Source organism: Narcine bancroftii, chromosome 3 (assembly GCF_036971445.1).
Source record: "Narcine bancroftii isolate sNarBan1 chromosome 3, sNarBan1.hap1, whole genome shotgun sequence".
NCBI lineage: Eukaryota > Metazoa > Chordata > Chondrichthyes > Torpediniformes > Narcinidae > Narcine > Narcine bancroftii.
The window spans coordinates 136,305,431-136,316,593 of NC_091471.1; the positions used below are offsets into that span (position 1 = coordinate 136,305,431).

General features: G+C 41.7%; 1 long non-coding RNA gene across 1 annotated transcript; it reads left to right on the top strand.

Moving 5' to 3' along the window:
* Positions 1-733: 733 nt before the first annotated feature.
* Positions 734-8,420, top strand: LOC138756242 (uncharacterized). The gene is made up of 3 exons (XR_011352896.1): positions 734-806; positions 1,093-1,188; positions 7,892-8,420. It is a non-coding gene; the product is annotated as an uncharacterized lncRNA (long non-coding RNA).
* Positions 8,421-11,163: the final 2,743 nt, after the last annotated feature.

Here is an 11,163-nt window from a genome sequence, read left to right on the forward strand (position 1 = left end):
GACGTCCCACTCCTCTAGCTGCAGGTCAGGCACCAGCACTTAGAAAAAGCGCACGAATAAGAGCCTGCGCTTTTTATGGCACTCGCATTACTGCATCCCAGGAGGCTCAGCATGAAACAAGCAGAGGGAACTATAAAAGCTGTGGTTTAAGCACAATAAAGGTTCTGATTCCTGACTCTTCTGTCTCCAGTGTCATTTATTGCTACTTGCGTAAGGTAGTGTCATCAGATAGGCCACTACAACAGTAACATTCCCATTATCTGGCATTCAATCAATTGGAAACTCAAATAACCGGCAAAACAAAGAGGAAATTTATATATATATATCTGTCTGTCTATTTATCTATCTATTTATTGATTTATTTATCTATCTATCTATCTATTTATTTATTTGTTTGTTTTTAAAATAAATAAAATATTAAAAGTTTTAAATAATGTTCTCTGAAGCAACACACAACCCCTTGGGAGCTGATCTTAAGCTAGAGGAGCTGTTTGAATAAAGTTTGAATTAATTTCTGTTTGAATAAAATGGCGGCAACCAGGATGAAGAGCCAGTCGATGCCGCTCGCCACTGGGGCAACTCTCCCAAAGTGTCTCCCTATCCCTACCTATTAAGAGTCTTTAACTTTATTAGTATAATATTAATATTAGTGAGGCTTTATTTGTAAACTTGGGGGAGGAGGGTGTTCATTATGATGGTGGCATGATGAGTGCAGCAGTTAGCACAATGCTATTACACTGCCCGTGACCAGGGTTTGAATTTGAAAGAAGGTGCAATGAAAGCCTGATCCGGAAACTGGCATGGAGGTGAGTTGGGTGTACCGAGGGCATGACTGGGACACTAGAATGAAGAGCTGGTCGACGCTGCTTGCCTCTGGGGCAACTTTCCCAATGTCTCCCTATTCCTGCCTAGTAAGAGTCTATATTGGTTTTTAAAACGATGTATATTATAAGGCTGAAACTTGGATGGGGGTGGGGTTATTTATGACTGTGGTTAGTAAGGGAATACTTAAGGTGATATACAAGTGGAATGGAAAAAGTTGAGAACAACTGGGCTGAAGATTGATGCAATGCTTATATTTTGGAACAATAGAGATAGAAATTACAAGGGATATTCAAAGACCTGAAAAACTGGATTTTGAGAAAGCTTTTAAAAGGAGGAAGAACCTGGAAGATAACAATATTCAAAGTAAGCAACTTTACTGGAAACGATCACAGTATGGAAGAGCTAATTGGATTGTTTAAGAAACAAGAATTAATTACTATTTTCTTCACATGGTGCATTGGCACTTGTTGCAATTCTAAATTTATGTTAATTTGTGCACACTTTGAACATAGAAACATAGAAACATAGAAGATAGGAGAGGAGTAGGTCATTCGACCCTTCGAGCCTGCTCCGCCATTCAACAAGATCACGGCTGATCTTAAAGTTCAGTACCCCGTCCCCGCCTTCTCTCCGTAACCTTTAATACCCTTATACTGAAGAAATATATCTAATTCCCTCTTAAATATATTTAATGAACCTGCCTCCACTGCCCTCTGTGGCAATGAATTCCACAGATTCACCACCCTCTGGGTCAAGAAATTCCTCCTCATCTCGGTCCTAAATGGCTTGCCTATTATCCTCAAACCATGGCCCCGGGTTCTGGATTTTCCCATCATTGGAAACATCCCATCTGCATCCATTCTGTCCAGTCCTGCCAGAATTTTATAGGTCTCTATGAGATCCCCTCTCAATCTTCTAAACTCCAGCGAGTACAATCCCAATTTGCGCAATCTTTCCTCATAAGTCATTCCTGCCATTCCAGGAATCAGCCTGGTGAATCGCCTCTACACTCCCTCCATTGCAGGAACATCCTTCCTTAGATCAGGTGACCAAAACTGCACACAATACTCCAGGTGGGGTCTCACCAAGGCCCTGTACAGCTGCAGTAGGTATCCTTGTTCCTATACTCAAACCCTCTTGATATGAAGGCCAACATACCATTTGCCTTTTTAACCGCCTGCTGTACCTGCATGCTCACCTTCAGAGACTGGTGTACAAGTACCCCTAGGTCTCTCTGCACTTCCCCATCTCTTAATCTATTGCCATTCAAATAGTAATCTGTCCTCCAGTTTGTATTACCAAAGTGGATAACCTCACATTGATCCACATTGTAGTGCATTTGCCATGGATCTGCCCAGTCCCTCAATTTATCCAAATCACACTGGAGCTTCCTGACCCCCTCTTCCGTGCACACAACCCCTCCTAGCTTAGTGTCATCTGCAAATTTGGAGATATTACATCCAATCCCCTCATCCAGATCATTAATGTAAATTGTGAACAGCTGGGGTCCCAGTACAGATCCCTGTGGCACCCCACTGGTCACCGCCTGCCACTCAGTAAATGAGCCATTTATCCCAACTCTCTGTCTTCTACCTGCCAGCCAGTTCTCAATCCACATCAATACTTTGCCCCCAATCCCATGAGCCTTGATTTTGGAAGCCAGTCGTTTATGCGGGACTTTATCGAAGGCCTTTTGGAAGTCCAGGTACACCACATCCACTGGGTCTCCCCCATCTATTTTACCTGTCACCATCTCAAAGAATTCCAATAGATTTGTCAAGCACGTCAACATCGTCACTTCAAGCATACTAAATGAATTCACTTCATTAAATTTAGTAAAATGGCCAATTGCCATTTCAGTTTCACATCTTTCTGCCTTTAAGATGGTTTTAAGTTAATTCTGGATTGTATCCACAGCATTGCAAGACTCCATTTTACAATTTACTAATATTGAAATGAATGCTTGCCCTTACAGTGATCTTTAATGTTGACATGCATTTTTCATGACATTTGTTATGTAGTTAAAAGTCACTGATTCATTTGAATATCATTCAGGCCCAAGATTGCATCTTCAGTTCCCGCATGGCCTTTGGCTCTAACTATAGGCCATTTCATGTCAGGTCTTCACCTTGAGAACGGCTACAGGAGCTGGTGGAAAACTAAGAACTTAGCAGGCCTAAAAGGCTGCTCCAGTGTCCATATCCAGAGGTGCCTCATAGCGCCTTCTGGAGCCGATGGAGGCGGGGTGACTGGTGCTGTAGTGCCACCCATCATAAGTACATGGCAGAGCAATGGCCGTCTTCCCTACCCATAATCCCCCAGGCAGCTGAAACCACTCTGTGGTCCCCAGAATAGTTCCAGCTGTGTGGGGGATTATGGGTAGGAAAGATGGCCATTGCTCTGCCTTGTTTTGAGCAGCAGAGATGGCCCCGTCAGCTGCCCCCGATGGCTCCCACTGGCTCCTGCTGCACTGCCGGCCCCTGCTGCCCCGCTGACAGCTCCTGCTGCCCTGATGGTCCCCAGTGCCCTGCCGGTCCTAGGTGTCCCAACGGACACCCGTTACCCTGATTGCACCTGCTGTCCCACTGGCCCCCGCTGACAGCTCCAACTTCCCTGCCAGCTACCACTGCCCCACCGGTCCCCACTGCCCAAGGGCTTCTGTTGCCCCGATGGTCCCCACTGCCGTGCTGTTCCCTGCTACCTCGATTGCCCCCGCTGGCCGACCGGCCCATGCTGACAACTCCTGCTACCCTATTGGCCCCCACAGAGAGCTTCCGCTGCTCCGTTGGCTCCCACTGCCCCACCAGTTCCCGCTGCCCCAAGGGCTTCTGCTACTCTGACAGTCCCCGCTGCCCCGAAGGCTCTTGCTGCCTCGCCACCCCTGTCTTGGAGGGAGAGGGGTGAGTGGGGAGATGGCTCACAGGCTCGGCATCATTAGGCCGCCCCTAACCAGCCTCTTGCAGCATCTGTGCATTCAGGTCGAGCTGCAGAGCGTAGTGCTCCACCGATTATCCTTCCTTGAGAAGGGTTGGAATTAGCGCCTTGGAGCTGGCCGTGGCGCATTCAGGAAGATACATCTTTAGCTGTAAGGGTGAAGAATCTCCACCTTTACAAACAAGTGTTTGGTCTACCTGAAAGTGCCTGATGTCTGACTCCTGATTCTCTTCCACCAGTGCTCCTTCTTCCACTGATGCCTGCATTCACCCAACTCCAGTTCAATCTTCTCAAACGATGCTATGATACCTGAGCAGATTTGTTTCAACCCCATTTAGGAGTCAGTGTTAATGTTTATTGTCCTTCCCTAGTTATTTCTGAGAGGATTTACTCCTTGATTCTCATTGACGTCAATGTTAGCAGGGCTTCTTTGTGAATTTGACCAAATTCCACCTTGATGCCAAGACATGTCCCTTACATTCACCTCAATAAAGGAGTTTGAGGCACTCATGCTTAAGACATTATGTTTTTCCCTACTTTCTGGATGCTTAAGTAAATCTTTCCATCCCAAATTAAGCACTAGCTGTACATTAAATCAGGAAATAGGCTGTGTGATGCAATTATAAGCTAAGCATTTAGCAGAGCTGGCGGCTACTTCGCTAAGTATATTTTTTTGGAATCACAAGGAACTATAAGTGGCAAAAGAGCCTGTCAGTGCATGCTGGAATGTTAGAAAATGATTGTGACCTTAATAGTAAAAGTTTATCACAAGTAATGTGCAGTTACTTAATGATGAATTCCTCATGGGATCCATTTTCTTAAATGAGCAGGGTGTCATCCACAACACCAGCAATAAGAGATGCACAATCTGTCTCAGCCCATTTCTAAGGTGTTAAATGTAAACAGCAAAGTCTGAAATCTGCTGCTCGCCAAGCAGAGTGAACTGTGAATAATCAGTGGGCTGCTGAATCCTGAAAATGGGGTAACATTTGTAACTGGCTTGTATATTTGTATTGAGAACAGCAGCAAGGACTAGCTCTCTACAAAAGGCATGAGATATGCTTTCCCAGTACCATAACTTTAAAATAGCCTTCAAAACAGTCCCATTCCTGAAAACCCAGAAAATATCTTTATGCGCTACAGAAATGTTCAGCAAATGTGTATTATGACGTTTAATTAAAATGAACGGCGTGCAAGCTCTTGCAGCAAGTGAATTCCTTTTTTTTTTGTCTGTTGAGTTGACAAATTATTTTAGAGAGAATAATATTTGAATTCCCTGCTGGAGTGCGGTGCTCCTTCACTTCCATAGACACAGCTAACACCACAGATGGATTCACATCAACATCAGATGACAGTGACCCAATGCACTTGTTGTCTTTAATCTGGCTCGACATTCTACTAAGCAATAACCAAAGAGATGAGAGCAGGGGTCAATGAAAATGGTTCTGAGCCAAATTTTAGTGAAAGGTTACAGTCATTGTGTTATACAGCAATGAGTCCACAGCGGCTATTAAGTAACCATTTACAATAATCCTCGTTTAGTCTCCTCACATTCCCATCAACTCTTCCCAATTTCTACCACTCCCCTACATCCAAGGAATAATTTACAGTGGACAATTAACCTTCTGACTCACATGTCTTTGGGTTGAGGGTGTAAACTGAAGCACCCTGGGGAGACCCACATCATCTCAGGCAGAAGTTGGAAATTCCACACGGACAGCAATGGAGATCAGAAGCGAAGCTGGGTCACTGGAGATGTGAGGCAGCATCGCAACTAACTGAGTTAGTTTCAGCCTAGTTAAAAACCTGAGACTTTTTTGTGTATTGTCGGACTCTGGCTTTACCTTACTCTTAATTTAGTCTATGTGTGGTCTGAGTCCAGCGTGTTCTTTGATTGAAGGGATAGGAGAAGGTATTCGGTTCAACAGTCAATTTATTACATAGCACAAGAATAAAACTTAACAAAGCTCTGGGTCAGTCATTAGTTCATAGGTCACCTGCACAGTGAGCTATTCCCCAAGACTGACCCCTATTGACCAGTCTGCTCAGTTTATATAGATCCAAATTACCATACAGAACAAAAGTTGGCTTCCTTTGCTAGATTTTTTACATAAAGTATGTCACCAGCAATTTCCTATTCTACAGTTTATCTCGGGTGTAGACCTATCTTAAATCCTCAAGATCAGACCATCCTATTATTTTGAACAGAAATCAATTCCTACCCCAGATATTTCCAATCATCGTTCTGTTCCTGTCTGGCCAATTTCTTCTGTTCTCCTTAACACCTCCTCATGCCTTAATCTTCTTCCTAGACTGGCTTTCCATTCCCTTTGTTTCTTACAGGATACTCTTTGTTCTGGTCTGACCTGTGTCTCCTGTGCTACTCACCACCTCCTTCAGTTTGAGCTTCCTCCTAAATCGTTTCATCCATTTCCTCTCCCTGTATTTTGGGAGTAGACAATTCTACCCCTACTGGACTCAGCCAACTTTGCTCCCGCTGTCATTGCCACTTAATCACATTCCCTGAACCATGCAGTAAATATAAAATTATTAAATAATCATTTCTTTCATAATGTTTTAACCCCTAGATTCCAACAGTATGAGCCAAATTTAATAATCACAGTGCCTCAAAGTCAATTGCATGGAGCTTGGAGCTTATTTCTGATTATAATGAATTGTTGATTGCTATAAATTAAATATTGGAAAAGCTAAACACTTCCATTCTTGGGATTCAACTGCTGATTATGAGCTACATTTGTGAAATAATGTGTTCAGCCTCAACACTTTTGGTGTTGAATGTGCTCCTTGACTGATGAGCTCAAGGCCAGCGGTGGGGGAATTCAGACTCTCAGAGATAGCACTGAAATTCTGGTGAAGCGTTACAATGGAGGAGGCCTCTCCTCTAGTTGCTGGGGAAAGGAGGCCACTGAAGTAACTTCTTCTTTGGCTTGGCTTCGCGGTGAAGATTTATGGAGGGGTAAAGACCACGTCAGCTGCAGGCTCGTTTGTGGCTGACAAGTCCGATGCGGGACAGGCTAATGCAGGAGGAAATTGCCAAGACACCCAGGGGCAAGAGCCTTGTCCTCACTGGTCATGGGTCAGACTGCAGAAATATCTTAATGTGACACAGATGGGCTTGGTAAAATTCTCTCTCCAAAAACAACGTCTGCTTCATATCCTTAGACACCAGCAGTGAATTTCTGGTCAATTTCATCTTTTTTTTTCCTGTTCTGATGAAAATTCATTGATTACATTTACTTCCCTTTCCACACTTACTGCCTGAACTGTTGTGTGCTTTCTATATTCTCTATAGTAATTTGCACCCTATCTTCATTTCTGCAAGTGAACTCTACATCTCTCTCATCTATCTTAAAACACTGGTAAGGATATCTGATTACCCTTGGCCTGGGCAGTTACAGCAAGTTCTCTGATAGCCAATGGCCTGTAACCTGCTGGATGTTGTTAATTTGACTTGTTCTTGAAATGTACATTGTGGGAGTTCAAGAAAGTATTTATTTTTAAAATACTTTTTATTGAGTTTAATAAGTCCTACATACAAAATCTTCTAATATAACAAACAACAAGTAGTGTCATATACACATCACAAATTAAACATATAACATAAATCAAAAAACCTATCCATAATTGTCTATCTATTTATTTATTTAAGCCATCAAATTCTATCAATATGGTTTATTAACAGTTTATCCCTCTCTAATAATATATCGCAATATAGTTCTGGATAGAAAATAGATAAGACTAAATTAGACAATCTCTTTGTATAAACAAAAGGGTACATTTTATCCTAATTAATGATAGGATTCATAACTGCCATATTTAACTTATTGATGTAAAACAAAGAAAAGAACAAAGAAAAAAAGAAAAGAAAACAAGAATCCTGTCAAATCTGACCCCTCCTTCTAAACAAAGTTAACTTTCAAGATTGTAAAGATATGGATCAAATAGCGACCTTCAGACACAGATAGAGAGTCTCTGTCCAGAGCATCCAGACTTCTTAAATCTTACAATTACGATAGTAACCTGGAAAGTATTAATCTCACAATGTGGTGTTGGGCTATTCTGGTGAAGGTTCTTCAAGTTGAAATGTTAACCTACATTCCTTCTCCCATAGATGTTGTCTGACCTGCAGAAATGGACACATGAATATGCAGGAAATGGAGGGGGATGGATTATGTTCAGGCAGAAGAGTTATAATTTAATTTGGCATCATATTTGACATGGCCTGAGGAGTCTGCTCCTTTTTCGTGTTCTCTGTTCTATGAGGTTTTGCAGCACTTTCTGATTTTATTTTAGATTTTGAAAATTTGTAGACTTTTGTTATTAAGCGATAAATGTTGGCCTCATCCGTGACAGCCCCACCTAAGAATTAATTAAAAATACTCGACTGATGATTATGGAGTCATGGGAGTGCTCTCCTTGCCGACTTAGCATGACATGCTCCCAACATCTTTGATGAAACAAAAGCCCCTCAGATTTTACAGCTCTGAAGTCCAGAGAGGTGAATACCATCAGTGAACATTCTTTTATATGCCATCCAATTAGCAAAGATGTTGCCTCTTTCTCCATGTTCATGCAGCAATAGCAAAGTGTTTACAAAGAAAACCACAGTGAGCAGGTCAAAAATTCCAAGAAGAAACTTGCTGCCATTCCACATCATTTCAAATAAATCACCTAGCTGAAATCCAGAGTAATTGACATTTTTCTTGATATTGTCAACATGTTTTTGAATCACAAGGTTCACAACATAATTTCTGGCAGAAAGATTTCCCTTATTATATGTATCCATGAATATTTGTAAATTATTAATACCAAGCTCCAGGGAAAACAGACATGAATGGTGAGATGAAGATTCTCTCATAATCCAAGAGAATCAGTATTATACAGGTAAATCAGTATTGTATAGGTAAATCAGGTTAAAAATATTAGTTTATGTTTAGAACAGATATTAGCTCTATTATAAACATCCCAAAATCCTTTAAAAAGTATATTTTCCAATAATAAATCTTGTGGTTTTGCTTTTTTGAAAATCTTTTGAAGCCATTCTAGAATCTATAAACACTCAGTAAAGCACAACCTTATCTCAAGCACTTTGTCCTTGGAAACGGAATAGTGGTCAAAATAAGAGAGACTTCTGTTTACATGCTATATTACGGAAGCATTAAGTATTGATAAAACACAAAGCTTTTGACATTGCCTAGGTCCCAAGAAGTGTAATTAGAGGATAATTAGAGTGACCAATTTGATTCTTGCAAAACAGACAGTTCAATGGCAACATGCAGAAGTCACATCTGTGCCAGGGCCTGCTAATAGCCCTCATTCTACACAAGGTAGCCCCAGGGACCTGGCTAGTGTTGGTGATTATGTACTGCATGGCTGAAAATATCACTGAAGGATCAGAATGAATTAATATGTCCTGGTGTGTTGAGCTGTGCCATAGAGAGAACTTATAAATCCATTTAATTGTCGATCACCTAAAATAGCTTCTATACATTAATAATGTTTTGTGTGTGTCCATGTATGTGTGTGTATATCTGTGTATGAGTCTGTGTGTGTGTGAGTCTGTGAGTGTGTGTCCATGTGTGAGAGTGTGTGTGTGTGTGTGTGTGTGTGTGTGTGTGTGTGTGTGTGTGTGTGTGTGTGTGTGTGTGTGTGTGTGTGAAGGAGAGAGATTTCACTCTGTAGTCAACAAGAAAACAACAGATGGTAAGCAATAATGTACACGGCTGCAGTGTCAGATGGTGTATCTCTAGAAAGAGACAGTCCATCTGTATTAATGAGAATTTAACAGGCTTAATGCTTCAAGTGTGGCTCCATTATTGGAGAAAACCATGATTCACATCTTAACCAAGGAACAGGTAATTCTTCACTATTGTTGTGGAGGAGTTGCGATTAATTGTTTTGCAAATAAATTTCACAAATTTAGCAAATATTGAAACAGAAATATTCAAGAAATAAATTTAAAAGCCAAGAACAAATTAGAATGATTTGCTTCATATAATCAGAATCAGAATTTATTGTCCTGAACATGTTACCAAATTTGTTGTTTTGTGCAGAATCACAGTGTTAACATTTATATAAAACACATTTCAAAATAAATAAAATAGTGCACTATAAAAAAGAAAAAGACAAAGTGAGGTAGTAGTTGTGGTTCATTGATTTTTCAGGAATCTGATGGTAGAGGGGAAGAAGTTTTCCTTGTGCCACTGAGTACTTGTCTTCAGACTCCTGTACCTTTCTTTATCCAGTGTTACGAACCACGCTAACAAGCAGCAACAGAAAATGAACCAGACAGTGTTTAATTTTAAAAGACTAATTTTATTTCTTACTCTTAAACTAGTGTGTGTGTGTGTATGTGTGTGTGTGTGTGTGTGTGTGTGTGTGTGTGTGTGTGTGTGTGTGTGTGTGTGTGTGTGTGTGTGTGTGTGTGTGTGTGTGTGTGTGTGTGTGGGTTATACCCAAGCTATGACAGTCCAAAATCTAGAAAGTTTCTTCCAAGTTCACTATATCAAATTCAGTGTTGAAGTGTAGACCTTTGAAATTTGATGCACAGAATTAATAATGAACTGATGGGAAGACTGGAGTTGTGGCTCACAAATTCTCCTTGCGTTGCCTTTGAAGAAATATCCATCCACACGAGCTGTGGTCATAACACTCCTGGTCTTTTTGTAGGCAAGACTCCAACTGGGCGGCCTCCAAGTAGCTTCCAAGACCATGGCACCGATCTCTCCATATGACCTTCGCTGTTAGTCACAATCGAGATGAAACACTTTGCTGCCCAAAAAACCCTCCTGCCACAGGTCAAACGACCCAAAAGATCCAGTAATTTACAGAGCATGCTGTGTTCTGAATTCCACAAAATGGCTGGTCACAAGAGCTGCTTCAAAAAGCTGTTTTCCCTTCAGCCGTCAGAATAGTTCCCCCTCGAAAAATCAACAATGTCTTTGCAAATGTATCAAATCTGGAACAGACTGTGACAAACCTTCCCTCATTTCTTCCAATGTATCAAATTGATGCCAGAAAGTGGTGGTGGATGATTGCCTATTTTTCTGGAGGCCTATGATTCATGGTGTGCCTCAACTATCAGTGCTGGGTCCACTGAGATTTCTTATATATATCACTCTTTCTTTTCTTTGGCTTGGCTTCGCGGACGAAGATTTATGGAGGGGGTAAAAAGTCCACGTCAGCTGCAGGCTCGTTTGTGGCTGACCAGTCCGATGCGGGACAGGCAGACACGATTGCAGCGGTTGCAAGGGAAAATTGGTTGGTTGGGGTTGGGTGTTGGGTTTTTCCTCCTTTGCCTTTTGTCAGTGAGGTGGGCTCTGCGGTCTTCTTCAAAGGAGGCTGCTGCCCGCCAAACTGTGAGGCGCCAAGATGCACGGTTTG